This window comes from Mus caroli, chromosome 12 (genome assembly GCF_900094665.2).
Source record: "Mus caroli chromosome 12, CAROLI_EIJ_v1.1, whole genome shotgun sequence".
NCBI classification, from domain to species: domain Eukaryota; kingdom Metazoa; phylum Chordata; class Mammalia; order Rodentia; family Muridae; genus Mus; species Mus caroli.
The window spans coordinates 23,524,070-23,551,289 of NC_034581.1; positions in this window are offsets into that span (position 1 = coordinate 23,524,070).

Consider the following 27,220-nt stretch of genomic DNA (forward strand, 5'->3'; position numbering starts at 1 on the left):
TTGATAGTACACCCAAACCTTAAGAAGGGACACTACGTATCCAAACCACTACATAGGGTCATATCCTTTCATTACTATACTAGAAATGAAACCATTTTAAGGTTGTTCATAAAGAATGAGCTACCTATGATTACTGTTGATTGTTTTAATTAGGGGATATAGAATTTACATAAAGGAAAGCACAGTGAATGATTTCTGCCAACCAGCATATAAAATTTGTCTTCGCCACTTAACCCTCCTATCCCGTATTGGTAGCAGCAAAAGAAGTGTGCTCACCAAGGAGAGGCAAAGGCAAGTAGGTGAAAATCAACAGCTTTGCCATCTGACCTCCTTGTATCTGGGTTACCACCAGAAAGTTCTCAATACTCTGGGAAAAAACAATATTTCTGAGAAATAACATCTAGACATACCCAGAAAACTGTCTCTGTTGATTTCAGATCCAGTCAAGTTAACAACCAAGGTTGATTATAACAGTTGCTTTTGTTCTGTTACCTGAAAGACTATTTCTCTTCTCTTTAAGGAATTTCTAGGATTTTCTTTTACCACACTTGTTTCAAAGAAAAGATTTAAGTCCCAAAGTGGCAAATTTTCTGTATTGATCTTGAGTAGTAAGTTGTTAATATCTACCTACATGGATTGAAATATCCCTAAACCCTGAATTTAGCAGATGTAAAAATAAAATAGGCAATTATTTTCCCATGAGAAGCTGATGAGATGTGGTTTATTTTATTAAATTTGAAGATCTGGGTCAATCATTACAAAACTCTTTAATGTGTGCATCTAAGATCAGTTTATCTCCTTGTTTTTTAAGACCTATTTTGATGTTTGTGTCTCTGTGAGTATGTGTACATGCAGGCAAGAAGGAGGGGCTAGGGATCCGTGGAGATGCAGTTGCTGGTTTTGAGTTTTCTGTGATGGGTGCCAGAAGGAAACTCAGGTTCCCCACAAGAACGGCACACTCTTCAGTACAGAGCCATTGATCCAGCCCCCATGTTAGTGCTTTACACTGGGTGAAAATGCCTCGGCGGTGCTCACGGAGAACGTGGTTATACACCTGGTGAATAACTACCGTCAGTGATAAAATCCAGATGCCAAATTGCAAAAAATGCAGTCTATCAGTTTGTCCTGTGATTGTTCTCATGCTTATTATATCAATCATTTTTTTCTTCAAGCTTACTATAGGAATTGAATTTTAAATACTTGTTTATTTTTTGAAATTTTCATACATTGATACAACATATTTTTATCATATCCATCCAACAACATGCTGCATTTTACATTATTAACAGATGGGTTATAATTACAGTGAAACTCCATAATTTAACTTTTACAAAATCAGAAATTATATTTTCTAAATTTTCATAAACTAACAAGAAATTTGGTTGCTATTTTATTTAAGCAGGTGAATTATTGATTTGGGTGATAAAAACCACAGTAACAAATGTTTCTGAACACCTGTTTCTGTGATATTTTTAGCAAATAGTCATGATTTCTTTTTAAAAACAACAATTGCTTCTGCACGTGTCATTAAAATGTCATATCCACTATGGAGATTGAGGATGTTGCTTCCGTGTGGTCCTGCTGGGAGGTGTATATTGACTGTGACTGGAGTCCTTTATAGAGTGGCTCATGCAGAGTTGCTGGCAGCAGACGAGCCTCAACTTTGCTGTCTTCTTCCTGTTCACACGTGCTTTGATTAGGATAATTCTATTATTTCTCTATAGAAATCTACTAAAAATGGTTGACCTTTCTATAGTACTATTCAGTTGAACATGGATGATGTAATCTATGCATTCTATAAAGCAAAAAAAAAAAAAAAAAAGAGTCCAAATACCCCACCCTATATTTGCTGACTTTGAGCAAGAAAAGAAGACTCCTTGTGCATATACTACATCTCATTTCTTATGTAGCATGTGACAGGTGTCTATCTGATGGAGGAAAGGGAGAGGAGGTTAAGATAGTTCATATGGAAACCATCAGGAAGGAACATTGTTGTCCTGTGATGATGCTAGATAATATAAATAGACACTTTGGTATTTGACCTAAGGACCTCAGGGCAGAGATCCTCTCTAAACTGCACTGTATGTTGGATGGTATTCTCTTCTGCAGTCAGATACCTGGAGTTTACAGGTGGGATTAGAACTTCAGCAGCCAGTGGGGGCTTCTCAGCTAGACTCTAGAAGCCTTGGCCAACAGTCTGAGGAAGGGATGGATTCTATTGTTTGTGAAGCTGAATCTTGAAATACCATGGCTCAGTTTTTGTCATGTTTAGTTGGTTGCTCCCATCTTCTTCTAAATGATTATATTTTCCACAGCCTTCACATGTCTTCCTGTAGGCACGACCTCTTCACCAGCTCCCAGCCCATCTTGGCTCTGTTTGCAGCCATATCAGAATGTTTTGGGCCTTTCATATGCTTTCTGAATTCCTTGAACCACACAATAACTTTCTATTAGGGACAGCTTCTCTTGGCTAGAAATCTTCTAACTCCTGAATGCTTTCAACACTGAGCTCAAAATTACCCCATCTCCTGCAGCATCTTCACATTCACCTCACTGGCATACTTCTCATTCAGAGCTATACAAACTCAGATTCTTATTCTGTCACCTTTTACTAAATTGTGAAGTATTTTTAAGTCCAGATGGGGCTTCAAGGAAAGAGTACCAATCATGCTATGAAAGGACATCTCAAAAAATATTTCTTTTCATAATCCATGAGAACTGGTATGTTGCTTGTCTTAGGTGGACCAGGGCCTTGCTTTTAGGGCTCTAGTGTAAATACAGTACCAGATTCCACTCTTCCTGAGTCTAAGCCAAGTGGTATCACAGATGGATGTGGGCTTTTCTCTGTGGATCTCATCTTCTTCTAGTCTCCTATGTCAGCACTCCTCAGCCAGATATAGTAGTGGATGCTATCTTCATCACTGGCTTAGTTTGTGAACATTTCTTTTTCAACATTACAAACTAATTATTCTTCTTAATGTTGAGATTTGAATATAAAAGATCCCCCATAGGCTTATGTGTTTGGAGTCTTGGTCCCCAGCTGCTGGCACTTTGGGTGGGGTGGGGGGACTCTTACAAAGTATGACCCTCTTCAAGAAGTGTGTCACTTTGGCTAGCTCTTAGGTTTTCTAGCTTAACTTAGTCCATATTTTATTTTTTTAATCACTCATAGTCTCTCTCTGCAGCCATAGTTCCTACAGAACTAACTGTCTATACCAGGCTGGCCTCAAAGTCAGAGATAGCCACCTGTCTCTGCCTTTCAAGTACTAGGCTTAAAGTCATGAGCTACCACCCTTGGCTTCTACTTCTCTATACTCTCTCTGCTTTCTCTTCCTGGTTGCCAGGATGGTGCTATAATCCTATTAATATGCCTGACCAGCCATGATGGACTGTATTCCTCTGGTATTATAATCTAAAAGAAACACTTTCTCCTGTGCATTGCTTTTTGTCACTGTATCTATCAAAGCAGAGTAAGTAAGTCTTCTCACTGTTTCCCAGGTCTTTCCTTGGCAGGTTTATGTCCACGGACAGTTCTACAGTACCTTTGGGCAGCAGAGTAGAAATTCCCCAGCATGTGGGAATCTACAATATTGTTGGCAATTAGGACATCTCAGGCCCTTTTGAAAGCACAAATAGATAGAATGAGGAATTGACAGTCATGACTTCCTCTGAACTTTATATGAACATTTAATTCCTTTTTTAGGGGAAGAAAGACATTCCATTTTTCTATAGAAAGGTCACAATGCTTCCAGAGTCAGGTGCTTGATGGCGGAAATAGAATGGATGATTTAGGGACCAGTGTGTGTAACATCTCCTGTGTAACCTGGCTTCCTGAACATGTATCTTCTACATGGAAGATACATGTATAGGAAGAAGACAGCATCAGAAGAAAATGGGAACTTAACACGGGCCTCCTTTCTTGCTGCTGAGTCTGGAGCAAAAGCAAGCAGTGTCAGCTGCTTGGACAGCTCTGTGTGTGTGTGTGTGTGTGTGTGTGTGTGTGTGTGTGTTGTAGATGTATACATATGTTCAGAATGTATATGTGTGTGTGTGTGTTTATGTCTATATTTATTTGTGTATACACATGTGTATCTGTGCTTGTGTGAATGCACATGTGTTTATATCTGTGTGTTTGTTGTGGCCATGTATGTGTGTGTGTGTTTACATATGGAGGAGTATGCATGTGTATGTGTATGTGTGTGTGTGTGTGTGTGTGGGTGTGGGTGTGGGTGTGTGTTGTGGCTGTATGTGTATGTATTCATGAATGCATCTATGTGTGTGATAGACAGAGCTGGTGTATCCACAGCTTACCCTGGATAAAGTCTAATCTCTGCTCTGTTTCTTTTTCTGTTCACAGGAACTAAAGAGGCAGCAGCACACCCAAGGCAACAGCACACTACTCTGAGTCCTAGAGGGCCAATCTGAAGAACAAGTCAAGGAATAGTCTAGAACACAAAGAGAAAGCCAAAGTTGGTTTGGGGAATGGCTTAGCACATACAGTACAAATGTGGAAGCAAGAGTTGGATGTCAGAGCTGTAAAAACCAAGACCTCCATGTCTCAGATGTTTGCTCTTATGAAAGAAGTCTGGTCTCATTAGATAGAGAGGCAAGCTGCTCACTCATCCTGGCTTCAGCCATCAGAGATCAGCAAACACCTGGAAAGATAACAGAAGATGCTGGAGCCTAGGCAAGTCCCAAAGAACTGCCCAGCTGAGCCCCGTCTAAATCTCTAGGCTGAAAAATACTCAGCTACACAAACATTCATTGTGGGTCTTAGTCTGTTAGGATTTTTTTTATGTATATGAGAATGTTATCTATATGTATGTGTACCGCATGCATATAGTGCCCTTGCAGGCCAGAAGAAGCGTCAGAACCACCTGAGACTTGAGTTACTGATGGTTCAGAGCCACCATGCAAGTGCTGGTCATCTACAAGAGCAGTCAGAGCTCTTAACTACCTCACATCTCATCTGTCCCTAGCCGATTTTCTTTTGCTATAATAAAATATCTAGAGATGAATAATACATAAAGAAATATGATAATTCACCCCATAGTCTAAAGAACTCAGGAGCTTGGCATCAGTATCTCCTGGGTTGTGGTGAGGACCTTTAGGGTCCATTTCATACGAAGTGGGACCATGTCAAGAATAGAGGTTACATACAGATTCAGTAAGGCAGAGACTTGCTCTTTATAAAGCAATTTGGTCCCTTAGTAACTGGTCAGGGTCCCATAAGAACAGCATGAATGCTTTAGTAGTACCTTATCAAATTCTATTAGTACTAAACTTTACTGTAGCCACATTGGAGACCAAGATTTCAGCACATGAGACTCTGTGGGAAACTATATATAAATCATGGAACTTTGCTAAGCCACAAGAGGGTTTTTGTAATTATTTATTGTGGCCAAAGCAACTAACATAGACATTGTAACTGCAGTATTCATGTATATACACATATATTAAGTAAGGCTCTTTGTCTTAAAACACTGAAATTTGGAAGGGAGAAAGCCTTCTGGACATAATTGTTCAACAGTGAATAGTGAAGAATTAAGAATCAGAAGTGCCTAGGGTAACCATGAACAGGGCTTGTCCAATACTTAGTGATTTAATAAATGAGGATTTTCTTCTTCAGTGACAAAATGGATTCCATGGTTATAGAAATGCTTCTAGATAGAAATGCTGATATTTACACTTTACTCATGAAAGGAAAGGATAAAGGGAGGTATGGAAAAGGCATGGAAGACTTGAGTGAACCCTCATTCTGACATAGGCCATAGCACTTTCTGTTGATGAGGTTCTGCACTTTCCGATGGAAGAAATGTGGGATGAAGGGAGGCATGGGGTCTTGTGAGGTTGTGAGGGTTAACATTCATTGTCGACTTGACAAATCCAGAATCATGAAGGAGACAGGCTTCTGAGAATGCCTGTAGGGGATGATTTAGCCTATGATATCAAGGTTGGAAACCTCACCCTAAACTTAGGTTGCACCATTCCATGTGCTGAGATCCTGAACTGCATAGACAGACAGTGAGCAGAGCGTGGGTAGTCTTCTCTGGGTGTGAGGAGGCCAATTACTTCAAGTCTCATACAGTCCCCACTGTGGTGGATTGGACTCTCAAGATGTCAGCTAAAATAAACCCTTCCTTCCTCTATTTTGTCCTCTTGGGTATTTTTTTCAGAGCGATGGGGAACATAATGAACAGTTCTGACAGAACAAACACCTAAACTCTCCCAAGAAATATGTAACACAATTGAGATAAAACATCAAAGAAACCTGAATTCATAGTCAAAAGTTTCTATGCAGAAAGGAAGTATCATCAGAAAGGGCATATAGCACATATAGATTTAAAAAAGCAAATATCAGAATCACCATATATGGAGCAACTGCCTCTAACTCCTTTTACAAAATAGTGTTTTCAAAAAGTGATGACAGAAACTATCAAAACTTACTGAATTATTTTCCTTTGAAGGAAGATCATATAGAATTTAAGAATAATGAATGTAAAAGTTAGGATTATTAACATGAAGGTAAAAGCATGAAAAATTAGACTCAGCTGAAAAGAGAAATAGAAAATAGAAGGACAGACATGAAGACATTGGGATCCAAAGGAGACATTGATGAAGTAAAAAAAAAAAAAAAAAAAAANTCTAAAATCAAATGACTTTGGAATTAAATGGGAAGAGCAAAATTAGATCTAGTCAGAATACCAGAGGGTATCTTTTGAATAAAATAGATGAATTTGCAACAAAAAAAGCCAAACAATTATTTTAATGATACCTATCTTATGGCTAAGAAACCATTTTCATATAAATGGATAAGTACAATGAGATACACATCTTCACTGTATCACTACGTTAGGGCATCGTGCAAGAAACAACTCCCATAAGCTCATTTGAAATATGGATTATCTATTAGGTATACCATTCCAGTGAATTGTCATGTTATATTTTTGTTCTACTAAAGATTGACATCATTTTTTTTTAATTATGAGCTCAAAACCATCAATATTCAGTTAGGACAAGGATTTTCCTGTCTCTCATAATGTTAAACATAATTCCTGATAGTCACTCCCTAGAAGAATTGAAAACATCTGTTTTTATACAGACTATACCCAGATGTGCAGGCAGCTTTGTCTGCATAGCCAAACACTGAAAGGAGAGATAGCTGCACAGTTAGACAGTAATGTATTGATACTGTAAGAGACACTCTGCAGAATGTGTTTAATAGCATCTAAGTCAATGATTCGCCATACAACTAACTCTAACACACTGTATGATCTAATTGTCTATTCTTTGACAAATGCATGTATGTATGTATGGTATGTATATGCTTGTATACATGTTCACATATGTGTAAGAATACAACATGTTAATGTGTAGTTATGTACACATATGGTTATGCATGTGTTTTGAGATCAGGGGTTGACAACTGGCTATCTTTCTTGATATTTTCTACACTTTATTTATTGAGATAGATCTTCACTTGCCCCTAAAACTTATAGATGGCTTGCTCCAGGGATCCAGTCTCTGACTCCAGCTCATGGGATTACAGGCAGGCTGTCACTGCCATCTGACATTTGCATAGGCATTGGTAATTCAAAATCTGGCTCTCGTACTTGCTGCACTGAGTCATTTCCACAGCCCCTATTCTGTTTTAAAATTCTCACTAGAGAAAAAGATGGATACAGTGGCTTCCTGGGGATGAGCTTCGAAAATGCAGATTGTATTGGGACAAACCAGGTGTTTGAAGAATGTTCAGTGTCTTCTCTTTAATCAAACCTCTTCAATTCTCTTGAATTCTGCCTGCTAACCAGAAGTTCTACTACTGAACCCTATGTGTTGTGTAGAAGACACAATATAAAAATACCATACAGTTTTGTAGTAGGGTTCCCCATGATTCATATGTGAGATATGAAGTACCAGCTTCCATAAGCAGCTGCATAGTCTGCATTATTTCAAGTTTTATAATTTCTATGGCTTTCATATAGCAGTGCCAATCAGCTAAAAAAATATTATCACTAAAATTGTAAGCTATTTCGGGCTCAATTTCAACATAATTGTCAATTAGTTTGACAATATACACTAAATAACATTATGAGGAACTAAAAATGAAACGAATATATAGAGAAACAATCATTGTCTTAACAAATGCAGAATTTTCAATATATATATGTATGATGACAGTGTCTTTCACCTTGCCTGAGTGTGCTCTGTATCTTTTTTAAAGAAGTGTTTCAATAAGTTTTTTTTCTCATTGTTGAACTTTGAGTGTTCCATGCCTATTATGAATAATAAAATTTTTATCAGATGGTAGTAATTGCAATATTTTTCTTTAATTTTAGTTCTGTTTTGATATTATTTAGATTAGGTTTTTTGAAGTGGAAGGGTTTTTTCCAGTTTCAATCATCTAATTTATTTTCCAAGCTAGATATATTTTAACATAGATACATTCTTGCTTTATATTGCCTCAAATACAGGGGGGAAACACCTTTTCCATCATTGTTTAAAGTTAGTTTTTATTATTCTTTCTTACATAACTAGAAAAATTCTGCAAGTAACAAATCAATGTAAAGTAATGTCAATATGAACTCTGAAATATTGCCCCTGTGATGGTTACTTAAATGGTCCACTTGGTACAATCTAGAATCCCCAGGGGAAAGTTTCAACAAAGGACTGTCAAGATCAACTGTCTGTGACATTGTTTTATTTGTCATGCTTTTTACATCATGTCTATGAAATCTTTGTTTCACAAAGGTTCATGATTCCTTCAAAAAATGTTGTAGCACTAGGACACACCTTTATATCTATGATCTATATTGAGTTCACTGGTGCTTATGGATTGACACAGGACCACGTTGGCACATGTTGGCACATGTTGGCACTTTTTATTGGAAAAGCAACCCACCCTTAATTACCTTGATTCCTTTGCTTTGTCAGAAATAAGTTGTGTACATGGACATTGATTTCTGTATCCCCTATTCTTTCCAGTTGATCTAGAGGTCATTATTTACATGAATATAAATATATTTTGAGTGTGTGTGTGTGTGTGCGCGTTTGACAATGTACAGAAATAATATTGTGAGGAACTAAAAAGGACACAAATACATGAAGTGAAATACTTTTCTGTGTTGAACTGCCTTGTAAGATTTAGATCTAGTGTACTCTACCAACTTATTTTTCTCTTTCCAACATGGTGGCACCTTTCCATTTAAAAATGTAGCTTTATTAAGAGTTCACCTTCTATCACTTAGTACCTGAGAAACAGCACTATGAGTTCTGGAGCAGTTATTCTCCACTAAGGCAACAGGAGCATCCATGGACTTGGCCAAGTTGGGGGTGGATCCAGACACCTCCTGTTTGGCTGGTGGGAGAAGGCAGTCTCCTGACTCTCTCAGCTTCATGTTGCCTTTGCTTTACTTCCTGACTTCATATGCACTGCTGGTCAAGGATTGGCTCTCCGTAAAAGGGACCTCCCATAGTCAGTTAGGAGTCTTTTCTATACAGCTGTCTTCTATCTAAAATCTATCCTTAGGAACAGGATTGGAGACACAGCTGCCTTCGGGCTTGTTTCTCTACATCATCCATGCCTCTAACAATGCTCAAGTTAGTAAGCTTGTACTCTAAAGCTCACCTCACTTGTCTCAGGGATTGACCCTTAAGCATGCAGAACACACATCTTGAAAGTATACATTGCTGTGTTTTGTTACTCTATATAGACAATGGATCTCAGTCCTAGATTTCCATCTTGGTCAGAAGCATAATTTGTAAGGCATATCTTTAGATACTCTATTAGTATTCAATAGAAATTCCACCATATTTTTGTTTATCTAAACATGTTTTTCTATAAAGCCATGGATAAACAAAGGTTGTAATGTGGTTTAAAATATTGCCAGCTACTTGTGTTTCATTCCTTCCACCTGTCAGAAACCAGAAGCTCATCAGAAAACTTCATGACACAAAAGTCAGTTGGGCAACTAGTGCTGGACTCACAAAAAGATTAATTCTATGTGGGGAGAAGATGAAAGCATTCTCCTCCTCTTGGGAGATGGTGGCATTCTGTTACTGAAGAGTGTAGATTCTAATGTTTTATTGGGCTTGTTTGCATCCTACGCCTCACATTGCAACGCGTTTTAATATTGATACTAGATACTACTGAATATTTCAGGTAAATTGACTGAAGGAGTATTTTCCATCTTAGAAGCCATCTGAAATCTGGGCTTTACAGCAGGATGCATCGGAAATTATAAAAATAAAATTCATATTATGCCATAGTCCTTGGTCATGATCCCATTTTCCTGAACAGCCTATTCTGTCCCCAGGCTTTCAAACTAATTTATATAGTTTAGAGAGAGGAGAAGGAGTGAATAAGTAATGTACCCAGGGCAGAAAGAAGAGAAAGAAACAGAGGGAAGGGAGGAGGGAGAAGGACTTGATGTGCTCAGGAAACAGAAGACTTCAGTTCAACTTCTCTTTTCAGATGGTTAACCTTAAGCACAGCTTCCAAAGCTCCTAGGACTCTCCTCACTCCCCATTTTCATTTGTTAATTGTAAGTCCTGAAGATAGAATTGCACATTGTTTAATCAGAAACTGATTCAAGAAGAGAGAGAGAGAGAGAGACGGAGAGACAGAGAGACAGAGACAGACAGAGAGAGACAGAGACAGAGAGACAGAGAGACAGAGAGAGAGCAAGAGAGAGCTCTTGGGACATGAAATAATGTTTAGACAAGCTGTGTAAACTACTCTCAGTACATGTACAGTCAAAATTTATTATTCTTAGAAAAATCTTTAAACTGAAAGAAAAAAGTCACATGATTATCTCATTAGATGCTGAAAAAGTCTTTGAAAAAAATTCAACACCCCTTCACATTAAAAGTCTTGGGGAAGTCAGGGAATCAAGGCATATACCTGAACATAATAAAAGCAATATAGAACAGGCCAATAGCCAACATCAAATTAAATGGGGAGAAATTTAAAGCAATCCCACTAAAATCAGGGACAAAAATAAGGCTGCCCACTCTCTCCCTATCTATTCAATATAGTACTCAACGTTCTAACTAGAAGAATAAAACAACAAAAGAAAATCAGATACAATTGGAAAGGAAGAAGTCAACATATCATGATTCAAGGATGATATGCTAGTGTGCATAAGTGACACCAAAATTTTTACCAGAGAACCCCTACAGCTGATAAACAACTTCAGCAAAGTGGCTTGATGTAAAACTAACTTAAAGAAAATCAGTAGTCCTTTTTTTATACAAACAATAAAGGGGTTGAGAAAGAAGGGAAACAACACCTTACAAAATAGCTATAGATAATATAAAGTGCCTTTGTGTAACTCTAACCAAGTAAGTAAAAAATCTATATGACAAAAGTTTAAGTCCATGAAGAAAGATATAGAAGAAGATATCAGAAGATGGAAAGATCTCCCATGCTTATAGATCAGTAGTATTAACGTAGTGAAAACTGCCATCTTACCAAGTGCAATCTACAGATTCCATGAAATTACCATCAAAATTCCAATGAATTTTTTACAGACCTTGAAAGAATAATTGTCAACTTCGTGTGGAAAAAGAAAAATCTTAAGATAGTTAAAACAATCCTAAACAATAAAAGACCTGCTGGAGTTATCATCATCCCTGATCTCCAGCTGCACTACAGAGCAATGGCGATTAAAACCACATAGTATTGGTATAGAAACAGACGTTGATCAATGGAATCTAATCAAAGACCAAGAAATAAACCTAAACACCTATGGACATTTGATTTCTGACAAGGAAGCAAAAAACCATACAATGGTAAAAACAGCATCTTCAACAAATTGTGCTGGTCTAAGTGGATGTCTGCACATAGAAGAATGCAAATAGATTAATATTTATCACCCTGCACAAAACTCAAGTCTAAGTGGGCTAAGGGTCCCAACATAAAAACACCTAGATACACTAAATCTAATATAACAGAAATTGGCAAATAGCCTTTAACTCATTGGCACAGGAGACAACTTCCTGAACAGAACACCAATGACTCAGGCTTGAGGATCAACAGTTAATAAATGTGACCTCATGAAACTGCAAAGCTTCTGTGAGACAAAGGACATTATCAATAGGACAAAATGGCAGCCTACAGATTTGGAAAAGATCCCCACTAACCCTACATCCAATAGAGGGCTATATTCCAAAATATATAAAGAACTCAAGAAGTTAGACTCCAACAAATTAAGCAACTCAATTAGAAAATGGAGTGCAAGCTGGGCGGCAGTGGAGCACACCTTTAATCCCAGCACTTGGGAGGCAGAGGCAGGCAGATTTCTGAGTTCGAGGACAGTCTGGTCTACAAAGTGAGTTCTAGGACAACCAGAGCTATACAGAGAAACCCTGTCTCAAAAAAAAAAAAAGGAAATAAAAAGGAAGAAAATGGAGTGCAGAGCGAAGTAAAGAATTCTCAACAGAGGTATCTCCAATGCCCGAGAAATAAAGAAATGTCCAAAGTTCTTAGGCATTAGTGAAATGCAAATCAAAACAACACAGATTCCATCTTACACCAAACAGAATTGTTGAGATCGTTAACTAAAGTGACAGCACATGCTGGTGAGAAAGAGTAGCATTCCTCCATTGCTGGTGGGATTGTAAACTTGTACTACCACACTGGAAATGCATCTGGTATTTCCTCAGAAAATTAGAAACTGTGCTACCTAAAGACCCAGCCATACCACTCTTGGGCATATATCAAAAAGATGCTTCACCATACCACAAGGAAACATGTTCTACTATGTTCATAGCAGCTTCATTTTTTTGTTGTTTTTTTGTTTTTTAATATTTTTTATTACGTATTTTCCTCAATTACATTTCCAATGCTATCCCAAAAGTCCCCCATACCCTCCCCCACACTTCCCTACCCACCCATTCCCATTTTTTGGCCCTGGCATTCCCCTGTACTGGGGCATATACAGTTTGCGTGTCCAATGGGCCTCTCTTTCCAGTGATGGCCGACTAGGCCATCTTTTAATACATATGCAGCTAGAGTCAAGAGCTCTGGGATACTGGTTAGTTCATAATGTTGCACCTACAGGATTGCAGATCTCTTTAGCTCCTTGGATACTTTCTCTAGCTCCTCCATTGGGGGCCCTATGATCCATCCAATAGCTGACTGTGAGCATCCACTTATGTGTAATAGTGAGGAACTAGAAACAACCATGATGTCCCTCGATTGAAAAATGGATACAGAAAATGTGGTTCATTTATGCAACGGAATACTCTTCAGCTATTACAAACAAAGATGTCATGAATTTTGTAGGCAAATGGATGGGACGAGGAAATATCATCCTGAGTAAGATAATTCACACACAAAAAAGATATGCATGGTGTGTACTCACTGGTAAGTGGATATTAGCTGTAAAGCATATGGTACCCATGATACACTCCACAGACCCAAAGAAGTTAATCAAGAAGGAAAGACCAAGTGAGGATAGTTGAGTCTCACTTACAAAAGGTAACAAAATAGTCATAGGAGGCAGAGGGAGAGAGGGAATTGGGTAGGAGACAGGTAGGAGAGGGGAATGGAGAGGTCAGGATCAAGTGTGGGCAGAGACAGGAAAGAGGGTCAGAGGAGCAGGGGAAGGAATGGAAATCTGCAGCCACCAGAGGTGGTGGCATGGGAATCACTAGGAAGCCCCAGAGACCTGGGATGGGAGAGACTCCTAGGAGTCAGTGCAGGTGAACTTAGCCAAGATGCCTAACAGTGGGAACCTGAAGAGGCTACCTCCTTTAGCCAGGCAGAACTCCAGTGGAGGTTCAACCCACCCACAAAACTTTCAACCCCAAATTTGTCCCATCTAAAAGCAATGCAAGGACAAAGGAGCAGAGACTGAAGAAATGGATAGCCAATAACCAGCTCAGCTGGAGACCCATCCCTTGGGAAAGCACCAATCCAGGACAGTATTAATGATATTCTACTAGACTGAGCCTGGTATAACTGTCCTCTGAGAAGCTCTACTCAGCAGCTGACTGAAACAGTTGCAGATACCCATAGCCAAACATTGGACAGTGGTCAGAGACTCCTAGGGACGAGTTGTGGGAAGGGGAAGAGAACCCCACAAGAAGACAAACCATGTCAACTAACCTGCGCCCCTGGGAGCACCCAGATTCTGAGCCACCAAACAAAAAGCATACATGGCCTGGATGGATGTCTCCTGCACATAAGGCTGCCTTGTCAGGCCACAGTGGGAGAGGATGCACCTAACCCTGTAGAGATGTGATGTGCCAGGGTGGGGGGATGCATCAGAATGCCTTGACTTGCTCATTATGATAAATCACTCTCTCCTTGAACTCTGAGACTATACACACCCCTCTTTCCTTAAATTACTTTCATCAGGTTATTTCCTGACAGCAACAGGAAAGGTAAATGATATATGCTCATTTGTGTCCATTGCTTTTAATTGCTGGCTTTAAATTAATCCTTAAATTAGCTTACTAATCACACATTATTTTTTTCAGCCTTTTTATTATCAGATTAGAAAGCTTAACTGAACATCCTAGGTATAGACAACCATGCACTTTAATGCTTGTGTGAGTGTGTCATAACAAATGCTCCAACAGTCCACAAGACAGCCTTTACACAAGCCAAGATGTCTACTGAGTTATTGGATCACATTACATCATAGAAATGTCACTGTATATGGCGTCCATTGCTGAGCAACGCCCCATCATTCGGAGCACACTCTGAGGGGTGTGGTGTAGATGTTCGGGTGAGCACTTCTACAGCCTCGATGCCCTCTCAGTCATGGTGAGAAGGGAAGCTCATGGTGCTCCCTCTGAGCCCACGAAGGTTCACCCAATTTTTGTTTTTGTTTTTGTTTTCTTCTTGGCAGTGAAACTAATAACAATCAGAACTGACCAAGCATAGACTTGGAGAATGCCCTCCTTGAAATGCCTCCTGCATACTCAGTTATTTCATCTGAACTGTTATTGGCCCATTTTGCTAGTGGTGGGTGGTGTTTAGGTCAGTCTTGTTCTTTATCCCTGTCTGGTCTGGCATTTACATCACTTCCTCTGTCTCCTCCCAACAAGTCCTGGGATTGTCTCTGTGAGTCACCACACCTGGCTTTACTGGTCCCTTTTCTGATGTGAACCCTGGGGCATTAAGGGATTGCTTGCCAACATCTACACACCTGAGAGCACAGAGCTCGAGGTTAAACAGAGGCTGCTGGCTTCAGATGCCATCTACCTGCAACCTAACTAAACTGACCTCAGAGTGACTTTGCTTTGTGTTTTCCTTATGAGGTAGATTTTTCAGAAAACTTGGAATCAAAACTGCAAGTTTCCTAAGACCAGGATGATATTTTTAACACTCAGATCTGACTTCTTAAGACCTGATCAAATCTGCACGGTGCTTGCGCTTGGTCTCAAGTGAGTCTGCAAGGTGCCAGCTTAAATATTGCCAATGCTTTCTGCTTTTCCAGCCTCAGTGTTCATAATTCCTCTCCCCCTTCTTCTTCCTCTGCCCTTTCCCCACTCTCTTTCTTCTTCCTTCTCATTTCTTCCTACTCTTTTCAATCTACATTTGAGTCTCATCTCCAAACTAGTGTCCAATTGATCTTCACATGCTAAAAAGAAGAGAAAGAAAACGATAATGATAGCCCCCCCAAAAAAAAACCAACCATAACTATTAATGCCATACTTTTGACCTAGAAGTGATCAGAATGGAGTTCTGATTTTATGCCACCATTCTCTCCCCTCACCCTCAACCCAAGTCCCACTCTTAGCCCTACCTTTTCCTCCAGGCCTGCCAGCAGAGAGGGATACTTACACATACACATTCATATTAGCCAAAAGGAAACACTGGACTCTTCTTCGCTTTTGACAGATGCTATGTGAAGTTCATAATTAAAAGAGAGAAATGAATGAGTCTTCTGAATTGCTAGCAGAAAATGCTGGGTTTTTTTTTAAACACCTCCCTTCCACCAGAGCTTCTGGCAAAGGAGCCTAGTGACAGCATGCTCCAACAAAAGAGCCTTTTGGTGGCTGGCTTCCCACGAAGGTCAAGGCGTTATCATTATTCCCATTCAATTCAGAAAGAAAAAAAATCAATACAGGTAGGAAGCTGGCGCACATCGTCTGCCAGCCTCGGCATTTTAAAATGTGACACAAGAACACACAAAAGGGTCCCTCTGCAAAAGAATTCTGTCCATCTCTGCATCAGCAGACCATGGAGGGGTCACTTGGTTCCTTTATGGCTTGCAATTTCTGATACATTCTGCTTTATTGATTATTCCCCGCAGAATGCATTAAATTAACAGTTTTACAGTTTAGAGAGAGTTCTAATATTACCCACTTTGTTTTCTCAGGCATTTCCCAGTCTCAGAGGGCCAAGGGCTTATGTATGCTATGTGTATTTAATAAGACATACTGCTCAAAGAGCTCTGGAATGCTCTGTAGCTGGGAAAGCCAACAATAATGGCTGGCAGTGGAAGATGCTAGCTCTAATAGTGACTGCAGAAAGAGGCCAGTGCCTCCAATGGTCACGTGCTCGTTTGCAATGATATCTTTCAAACGGCACCTGAGTGGTCCATTAAGCATACTGAAAATGAGACGATCTCTCAGCCTGGCAGAGGTTTTTATTTTTTATTTTTTATATCCTCTTTTTATCCTTGAGTTCCTGCTCTTCTAAAGCGTTTTTAAGAATATTGTAGGATTGTCTCTGGGTCTGTGGGTTTGTTTTCCTCTGCTCTTTCTGCCCCTAACCACAAAGGAATGTTATTTCTGGAATCAGCTATGTTCATGGGTAAAGACTTATGCATTCAGGAACAGTGTGTCTGTACCACAGCTTTGTTGTATTTTCTGAGATAGAATTTAATTGTTTCATTTATTTCTTAATTGAGTAATTACATTTTTAAAAATTTATGATATACATGATGTTTTGGTACATGAGTGCCTCGTAGAACAATGAAATCAGGCTCATAAACATACAAATAACCCACCTCACGTACTTACCACTTGGTGTATTTGTAACATAAATTCAAAGTCTAACATTTTAGCAAGTTTTCAGCAATTCAGTGTGGCCTTCGTGCTTTATAATAGATCTTAAAAATTATTCCTATTGGCTAATTGAAATTGTATCTTTGGATGACAGTTCTCCAATCTGTGCTTCCTTCAGATGCTGACTGAGTCATATTTAAATTGTTTAGATGGATGTGTATGGATGTGAAATGTATATGTATGTGTGTGTGTGTGTGCATGTGCATATGTGTGTGTGTGTTACAAACACAAAAATAGGCAAAAATGTTTGCTGCCCCAATACCTGTTTAAAATAAACTAGACACTTTTCATAATTCCTTGGGGTCACAGTACACAACCAAGCATGTCTTCCTAGGGCAGAGGATTCCTCTGCAGGAGAAATGAGGGTCACAGTACACAACCAAGCATGTCTCCCCAGGGCAGAGGATCCCTCTACAGCAGGAGAAATGAGGGTCACAGTACACAACCAAGCATGTCTCCCCGGGGCAGAGGATCCCTCTGCAGCAGGAGACATGAGAAGTTTCCTGTCACCGCATGCAGATCACTGGGCAGAGCCCAGCTGTCTCCTGATCCCCCTCCCTGGAGCTTGACCTCCTATCCAGGCCAGCCTCAGATGAAGTAGGGAGGCATCTCAGAGGCAGATGGAGGCAGGGGGACAAAACCTACCCACTGGGGACCTGTGGGGCAGTCCAAGGCAGCCTTGGAACAAGAGAGTCAAGGTCCCTTATCCATAGTAAGCCCCTGTGGGAAATAATCTTGGGCCTGAGCAGCGGGTAATAAAATCAGGAAATTTCCTAATCACACCACATTTATTGACACAGATCGCAGTCTGTAGCTGGCTGGGCAGTGTTCCCAGAGTCAGGCTCTCCACTCTCACAGGCAGAGTGGAACTACAACAGGGAGAGAAGGAAAACCAAGGTTAAATATGGCAAGGAACGGAAGCATATGTTAATTTGGCAAATACTAAAGACAAATACATTTTGATAGACTTATATTTTGTCACTATAAAATAAGCTTAACTTCCTTATCACAAAATCAAGAATAGGAATTATAGAATAGAAAGTACACAGTGAGCAACAACGACAAAAGCAGGAAATCAGAGTTATCATGTTATCTCACACTATTTAAAAACCATGGCTGACATTTTGGTACAGTTACATCTAGTCTTTCCCCCTCTCCCCATACTAAAAGAAACCATATGGGTCATGGAAGGTGCACAGTGTGTGCCGTGCTTTTTTTCTTATATCATTAATTTATGAAAAAACCCTAATTTATACATTTTCAATGTGCATAATTGTCTGAGACTATATTTTACTCTACTCTGGGTTTGATGATAACATTTTAACCATTTTCCTTAAATTTATCTTTAGATTTCCTCCTGATGACTGTAATTACATGAATATCTCAAGAAATAATATTTGCAGCTTTACCCATGAGATAGCAAACACAATTCTGCTATACTTCTCCTGACTTGTAAGTTCGTCCTTGGGAGGCTGTGTCTTCTCCAAAAGGATTGTATCTGATACTGTCTCTTTGATGGGGTAAGTGAAATTTGGAAGTTTAGTGTACATGACATTTTGATATTTGTGTGCATAGACTGTAAAATGCTTAAATTAGACTAACTGATACACTGGGATGGTTAACTTTAATTGTGACCTTGTCACAATCAGGAATCACCTTGAAAGAGAACCTCAAGGAAGGGTTTTTCTACAGTGGGTTGGCTTATAGATATGCCTATGGGGAATTGTGTTCATTTAGTTTACTGATGTGGGAAGACCCAGCCTATTGTGGGTGGCATCATTCTCTAGGCAGGAAATCCTAACCACTGTAAGAGTGGAGAAATCAAGCTGAACACAAGCAAGTGAGTAAGTATGTGTTCATTCACTCTGCTCTTAACTACAGATGTAGTGTGGCCATCTGTCTCAAGATCCTGCAGCTCTGACTTCTCTATGGTGAAGAACTATATCCCAGAACTGTAAGGTGAACAAACCCCTTCTCTTCTGAGTTGCTTTTATCACAGCAGCAGTGAGGGAGTGAGAATCCACATATATCCGTCACATCCTTATTTATTTGTTTGTTTGTTTGTTTGTTTGTTTATTGTACCTTTTGTCTACCCCTTTGTAATCTAGTATGTAATTCGCTGTTTTAAGGTCACCTGTCATGGGAAAGGATTCGCAGAGCCCATACTTTGTCTTATTGGTTTTCTGTAGTCATTAGCCAATGTCTTTCCCTAGTTGTCTAACACCATTATCTAAACTTTCATGACTTTTATAAGAAATATTAATCACATAAGGTAATGCTTTTCTCTATGACATTTCCATACAATAGCATAACATTTGCTCATACCCACCTCTCTGTCACACTTTCTCAATCCCTCTCTCTTCTCTCCCTTTCCACTTTCTCTTTCTACACCCTTCAGAGTGAATTTTTATTTCCATGCCTTTCTTTTGTCCCCTCATTTCCACATGGTTTTTTATAAAGTGGATTGTACCACTTTGATTTGTCCCCTCATTTCCACATGGTTTTTTATAAAGTGGATTGTACCACTTTGATTTGTCCCCTCATTTCCACATATGAGACAAAACTGCATTACTTGTCTCTGTAAGTCTGACTTATTTTGCTTAATATAATCTCCAGTTAAATCCACAAACAACAGAAACACACCAGTCTTCTTCATAGCTGAGTAAAAAGAAGTCCATTGTGTATACATACCACATTTTCTTTATCTATAACATGGCTGGGCACCTAGTTCTAGAACTTGTCTATCATGAAAGTACAAAGATACTGCATACATGCTGATATGTGTTGGTAAGCTGTCATTGATTCTTTTAGGTATGAACCTAACCATGGTAGGGGATGATCATATGGCAGTTCTAGTTGTAACTGGGTCATGTCCAGAATGATTTCCACAGTGTCTGGACTAGGTGGCATTCCCAGAAAGAGTTTACAAAGCTCTGTGTTTCTTTCTCTCTTTTTTTTCTCTTTGTTTTTATTAGATATTTTCTTTATATACATTTCAAATGCTATCTCGAAAGTTCCCTATACCCCCCCCCCGCCCTGCTTCCCTACCCACCCACTCCCACTTCTTGGCCCTGGCATTCCCCTGTATTGGGGCATATAAAGTTTGCAATACCAAGGGTCCTCTCTTCCCAATGTTTCTTTATAACTTTATCATCAACTGTTTGGAATTGTTTCCTGACTTGACAGTTGCCACTTTGCCTGGTGTGAGCAGGAATCTCATCGTACATGTTTTTGGTTTGTACTTCCTGATAGCTAATAATGCTGCACACTTTTTCACATGTTTATTTCCTGTTCGTTCTTTCTTTTAAAAAAAGTGTCCATTGAGCTCACTGGCCGACTTATCATTTGAATTATTGTATGCATTGATGTTTTAAGCCCTTGCCTTCTTCATGCCATAGCTATCAACCCTTTGATTAGTGAGTAACTAGCAAAGATTCGCTCCCATTTCACAGGTTATGACTTTACTCTGTTGATTCTTTTTCTATACAGAAGCTATTTAAATTTAAAATAGTCCTCTGTCGATTCTTGTTTTTATTTTCCAAGGAACTGTGAACCTTTGCTTGCTCTAGATCTTTATGATCTCTTACATTTTTCTGATAATTTCAAAGTTTCATATCTTGTATTAAGTCATCATATATACAATTATAATTATAATTTTCTTACTAGTGAGAGGGCGTGATCTAGGTTCAGTCATATATGAGTGAACAGCTAGCTTTCCTAGGACTATCTCTGAAAAGGGTGTCTTTTCATTGTATGCTCTTAGCACCATGTACAGAGTCTGGTGTCTGTGGCTGTGTGAAAGCATTTCTTTGTTCTGCTCTCCTGCATTAACCTATGTGTTTTCATGTCACTTTGTCACTACGGTTGTGTCGTGTGTTTTAAGATTAGCAATGGTGATTCCTCCACCCTACTGGCTTTTGGTCAGGATCTCCAGTGCAACTGGAACTGCTCCATGAGGGACGGAACCTTAGGAATACTTTTCTGTTTCTAGAAGATGCCAGTAGGATTTGGCACTGACTATGCAGAATAAACATCTTCAACTCTTCAGACATTTCGATCTTCACCACACAGACTCACGAACTCTGGGGCTCTTTATCTCCAGGTGACTGCTAAGGGATTGTTGTTGTTGTTGCTGCTGCTGTTCAATGTTTATTGTTCTGCTTTATTCATTGTAGAGGTTACTAGATCTTGGTTGAGTTCGTCTACCTCTCTGTCCAGCTTTTTTTTCAATGTTGTAAGTGGAATTGCTATCCAAAATGCCTCTCAGCAAGCTTGTTTGGGGAATTTTAGAAGAACAGTGCTTTGTGTGTTGTGTTTATATTTTTCTAGTGAGCTTAAAGTATTTCTTAAATCTAAAAGGCTTTTGGTGATGTGTTTTGGATCTTTTCACCTGAAAATGTGGATAAGTTCTTTTACTATTTCTACCCTTAATGTTCCTCTTATGTTTCTGCTGTAGCTAGCACATCAAGACACATAAGAACAAGAGTGGCAGGAGTGAAGCCCTCACCTCACTCTTGATTTTCAAGGAAATTCTTGCCATTTCTAACAATTTAATATAGTGCTGACACCAGTGTATAGAGTGTATGGGTATGAACTTTCTAGACCTGCATTTAAAAATATTTTAAATGGCATATCCACAGTTCTTTAGCTGCAGAAATGGTATCAATATTTTGATGCTTTGGTGGAGCCAAGAGGGCCCTGACTGCATGCAGCTCATTGTATTCAATATTCCTCAACTCCGGACAGAATATAGTGAGACACTTTTGTGCCCTAGTTTGATCACCCTACCTTTCCAATGCTGTAATTTCCTTTCCTTCATAACAAGCACTTCCCATGTTGTTCTAAGCATTTCTGGTCTTAATAATCACAACATCTAGCAGCTGTACAGTAAGCCATCAGGCACAGAGCCTTCCTTAACTTCAAACAGCCTCTTAAATGGAGGACTTTCACTTGCATTTTACTTTTTCATAATCATTTTTGAGAATTTCATATATGAGCATGCCATCACAGCCATCCTCCCTCCTCTGACCTTCTCTTTCCCTCCTCACCCTGCCTCTGAAATTTATTATCTCCTGTTTATAATACTTGAGGCAGCATAATGTAAGAGCACCTACCTTTCTCAGTAAACCACCTGTAGTTCTTCATCTATGGGTGACACCAAGCAGATTTTCTTCCCTGACACTAGTGTGTCAACTGGAGCTATTACTTATTGGTCTTGTTCATGAAATCTTACCATAAAAATTTCAATGGGATTGTATCTGATAATGTGTCTGTGATGGGCAAATAAAATTTGGAAGTTTAGTGTACATGACATTTTGATATTTGTATGCACAGATCATAACATGCTTAAATCAGACCAACTGATACACTGGGGTGATTAGCTTTAATTGTGTGGTGTGTGTGTGTGTGTGTGTGTGTGTATGCAGACAGCTCCTACTAATGAAATTCAATTAGTGTATATTTCATTTAATAATTTAACAAAATTATACACTATTTTGTTTTAAATCTCTGCCCTGACCTTGTAGATATACCATTGCCTAGACTCTCTCTCTCTCTCTCTCTCTCTCTCTCTCTCTCTGTGTGTGTGTGTGTGTGTGTGTGTGTGTAAACTATGTAGAACCACTATAATTACTGGAATCTTTATTTACTATAAATGATTTTCTAAAGTTAAATTTTAACCCCATATTGGTGTTAGGATTAGTCTCAATAGGACATTAAACATTTATTCAAGATTCAAATCAATTTCATTTGAAGAGACCAACTTAAATTTTGCGAACCACAAAACATTCTTGGTCCCTGCCCTGAAGTGTTCCCTCCAAGTATAACAATTACCAACTGATAGTACTATATCCAGCAGAGTTGTACTTTGTAATTGCGAAAAGAAAAACATTCTAATATAAACACAAACTAAGGTTTTTATGATCCCGAATCCTGCACTGGAAAAGATAATTGCAAGGACCCTAGACAATAAAAGAAAAGATAAATACATCCATAAGACCACAAAAAGAATAAATAGCAATTGGACTAAACAAATGAGGATGTGCAAGGTGCCAAATATTTCGCCCTAATATCAGTAATTAATATATAACTTTCAATAATAACTATAAATATAAATGGTTTAATTCTCCCACTAAAGGACACAGATAAGTTGAATTTTAAAAAAAGAGAACAGAGTAAAATAAAAACAAAAGCCCACAGGACTTACCTACGTATTGCCTTTAAGAGATGCACCTTACAGTCCAAGGTGAACAAACTAGGACAGAAAATTCAGAACGATCCAAGAAAAGGGAACCAGACAAGAAGCAGTTGTAGCTATATTAATAGATTTCAAACATCATTAATCAGAAGATATAAAAAAGAGGTCATGTCATATTGGTTAAGGGAATCATCTGTCAACAGAAAATTACAACCACCAATATGTATGTACTGAACACCAATTTTTTAAATTATTTTTAATTAATAAATTTTATGTGCATGGATGTTTTGCCTGCGGTATTTATCTTGAGCTGTGTGCATGTCTGTTGCCCACAGAGGCTAGAAGAGGGTTCTGGGCCCATGGAATTGGAATGGCAGATGATTGTGAGGTACTGTGATACTGAAAATAGATTCTGGATCCTCGGTAGGAAAAAACAAAAACAAAAAGCAATGGCCTTAAACACTGAGACATCTTTATAGTTTCAAGTGCACCTAATTTTTTAATAAAACAGGCATTATTGGACATAAAAACACAGGTTGGTTTATACACAATAGTAAGCAACTTCAATAGAACCTTCTCACCAATAGACCAATAGGGCATCCAGACCACCCAAAATTCAACAACAACAACAAACCATCAGAATTAAATAGCATTCTAGGTCAAAGGGACTCAAGAGAAATCTATAGACAGTCTACCTACTCAAGAAGAGTAATGTACACTCTTCTTGACTGTTCAAAAAAGTCTACGAGATACATTTAGAACACTTAATAAAGCTGAACGTGGACAAGAAAATCGAAATAATTTTTAGACTCTAGCTGATCACAATGGGGAAGAACTTGAAATCAACACTAAAGGAAGCTCCAAAATATAAAATGTCCTGAGATTAAAGGGCATACTTTTGAATCATAACTAGCCAGTGAATATATCAAAAAATGGATTTTCTAAAATCCTAGAATCAAATTAAAATTCATGTTAGAGTCTGGGGATAGAATGACAGTGGGTCTACAGGGGAAGCTTATAGTTATAAAACATTAGTTAACAAATCAGAAAAATCTAGGAAATCATTTGATGATGCACACCAAGGTCTGAGAAAAAGAAGAATAAATTAAATCCCAATTCAATAGATGGAAAGAAATAATAAAAACCAAAACAAAGCATACAGAAAAGAAACAAATAGGTGCAAAGAATCAAGGAAATATAGGTTGTATCTTTGAGAAGATAAACATGAGACAAAACTCTTAAACACACTAACCAAAAGAAAGAGAGAAAATCCAAATTAACAAAATAGCCTTGCCTTCACTGTTAGAGAGGATGGAGGGGAGTCGGCAAGACGAAAGAGGATGAGCAGACAGGAAAGTTAGATAAAGTTGTGTGTGTGTGGAAGATTAAGATTTATGAAGGAGAATGATGTGGTCTGTTTAAGCAGCTCTGGTAGCCACATTGATCATTGACACCATCAAATTTCTGAGCAGCCAAGTAGAAAGAGTGAGAGATTGTTGTGCAGAAGTAACAGCCAAAGCCTTTCCAATCCGTCAAGCCCTTCCACCACAGGAAAGGAAGTGTTGGACGAAAAAAAGACTCCTGCTGGAAGTAGAGCATGTCCTTTGATCTTAGAAACATTTTCTGCAACTACACATTTTTTTAAAGTTTCTTTTCTTTTTTGTGTGTGTGAGGGGTTTTCCCTTCACACATGTCTGTGTAATGTGTGTGTGTGTTCCTTGTGTCCACAGAAGCCAGAAATGAGCATCTGATCCCTGGAGCTGAAGGTATAGTTTGAGCCACCATATAGGTGATGGGAATTGAACCTGTGTCCTCCGGAAGAGCAGGCAATGCTATAACTGGTGAGCTATTGCTCCAGCTCCCTTCAATTCTTCTCCCCCCCCCCTGCCCCCACCTTGGCTAGAATATGCATAGGATCTTGCTGCTACTTCCCGAGGACTGTTTCTCCCTGAAAGGTGTGTGTCATACTTTGAGAGCTAAACTTGAGGATATGTGTTGAGCCAAGACAACCTCACAATGGCTCAAAGACATCAGTGAATTCTCAAGCCAGAGTGTGGTTAGCATGCAGTTAACTCAGTAGCATAGAACTACCTCTGCCCCCTGAAATCACAGTGTCACAGAACACAGTAACATGGGAAAAAAGAGAAATTAGCTACAGGAATGCTATTAAATGTGTGTCGGGAGAATTTATATTCACCAATAAAAAGAAGGGAACACTGCTGAAGAGATGAGTTAACAGTTAAGAGCAAGCATTGCTCTTCCAGATGATGCGAGTTCACTTCCAAGCACACACGCTGGAAGACTGTCTGTAATTCTAGCTCCAAGAGATACCACATCCTCTTCTATTCTTAGGTATAAACTCACACATACACATGCACATGCATGTAAAAAGAATTAAAACAAGTCTCTTTAAAGTTTTAAGGGAGAAGGGAACATTATACTAACACTATGTGCATCCATGCAGGTAGAATCTTGGGTTTGTAAACTTGGTTCCTGGGGATGCCATTTTGAGGAGGAGTGGACACAGTAAACAATCATGCCCACACACTGCCAAAAGGCAGACAGGAGTAGTATTTATGGAGACCAGAGAGAAAGCCTCATGAAGAGCATATGAGGCTACAACACATATCTGGGTTGTTTGTGTCTCTGTAGAAAACACTGGAAAGCACTCTATACTTAGGAAGACAATCGTGAAGAAAAAGCCTTGTAAACTTAAGGCTTAATTACTTCTATGTCTCACCCATATACCAAAGTGGTTAGTGTAGGCTCAGATGATTCCCACTTATTCCCATGTATGAGAGTAACTTAGGGTTGAGATGATGTGAGGGTAGGCAAAGACTAAATTGTGATTCAATTAACTTCCAAAACAGCCTTTCGAAGTAGACCAGCAAAGGATCGCGCCTGCTGCTCTAACACATTTGTTGTACTTGATCATTTCTGTCACTTACACTTCTTTCCAGGAGGGGTGGGCTTTAGGAATTTGAAGCTGCAGAAGCACTGGGTAATGGCTCTGAATCCCATTCATGTTCCTGGCACAAATTCAATTCTAAAGTTTCTAGCTCACCCTTCATTTCCCTTTCTGACACTCACTAATGCCGGGGTTCTTAAAGTATGACTTCACCAAATCCCCAAAATACATGTAAAGCAATAATCTATGATGTATAAATGTATTAAACGGTAAGTATCTACAAGAGTCTCAAGCCTGCAGCAAATCTGTTTCCCAAGGAAACAACATGGCTGTTACTTCTTTTGTTCACATCAAATAGTTTCAGATCTAGGTGAAAATGGAAATCCATACACACAAATTAGAAAAAGAAGATGAGAAAGAAGGAAGGAAGGAAAGGGGGAAAGGGAGAAAGAAACAAAGAAAGAAAGATTTAATTTAATGTGCTTGATTGAAAATCAGCAGTGGGGTATTAGCAAGACACAGACCTCAGCCCCAAGACTTTTAAACTCAAACCTGCCTTTGCTGTTCACGAGCTCTCTGATGTAGTTGAACTTAGAGTCTCAGATTCTCCCCAGAATAAATAGGTCCATTGTGAATGTAAAACCAGTTGGTCCATGTGAAGTCCATCTGAGAGCTTGGCTCACATGCAGGACACTGCTCCATTGTCCATGCCCTACCCTGGATTTTATACAGGACTTTTAGGCTCCCACACTCCCAATTTCAAACCCAATTTGAGAAAAACAAAACAAAACAAAAAAACAAGAAAAAGACCTAGAAATTGAACATCGTTGAATTTATTACAGGTGACCCAATGGACTTGCTAGGCACTAGACATGATACTCACATGGTCACACTCAGATCTCAGAGTTGCCCCTCAAGAGTCCTCCAATGGGCTAATATTCACTCATCAGTGAGTACATATCAAATGACTTCTTTGTGATTGGGTTACCTCACTCAAGATGATATCCTCCAGATACATTCATTTGCCCAAGAATTTCATAAATTCATTGTTTTTAATAGCCGAATAGTACTCCATTGTGTAAATGTAC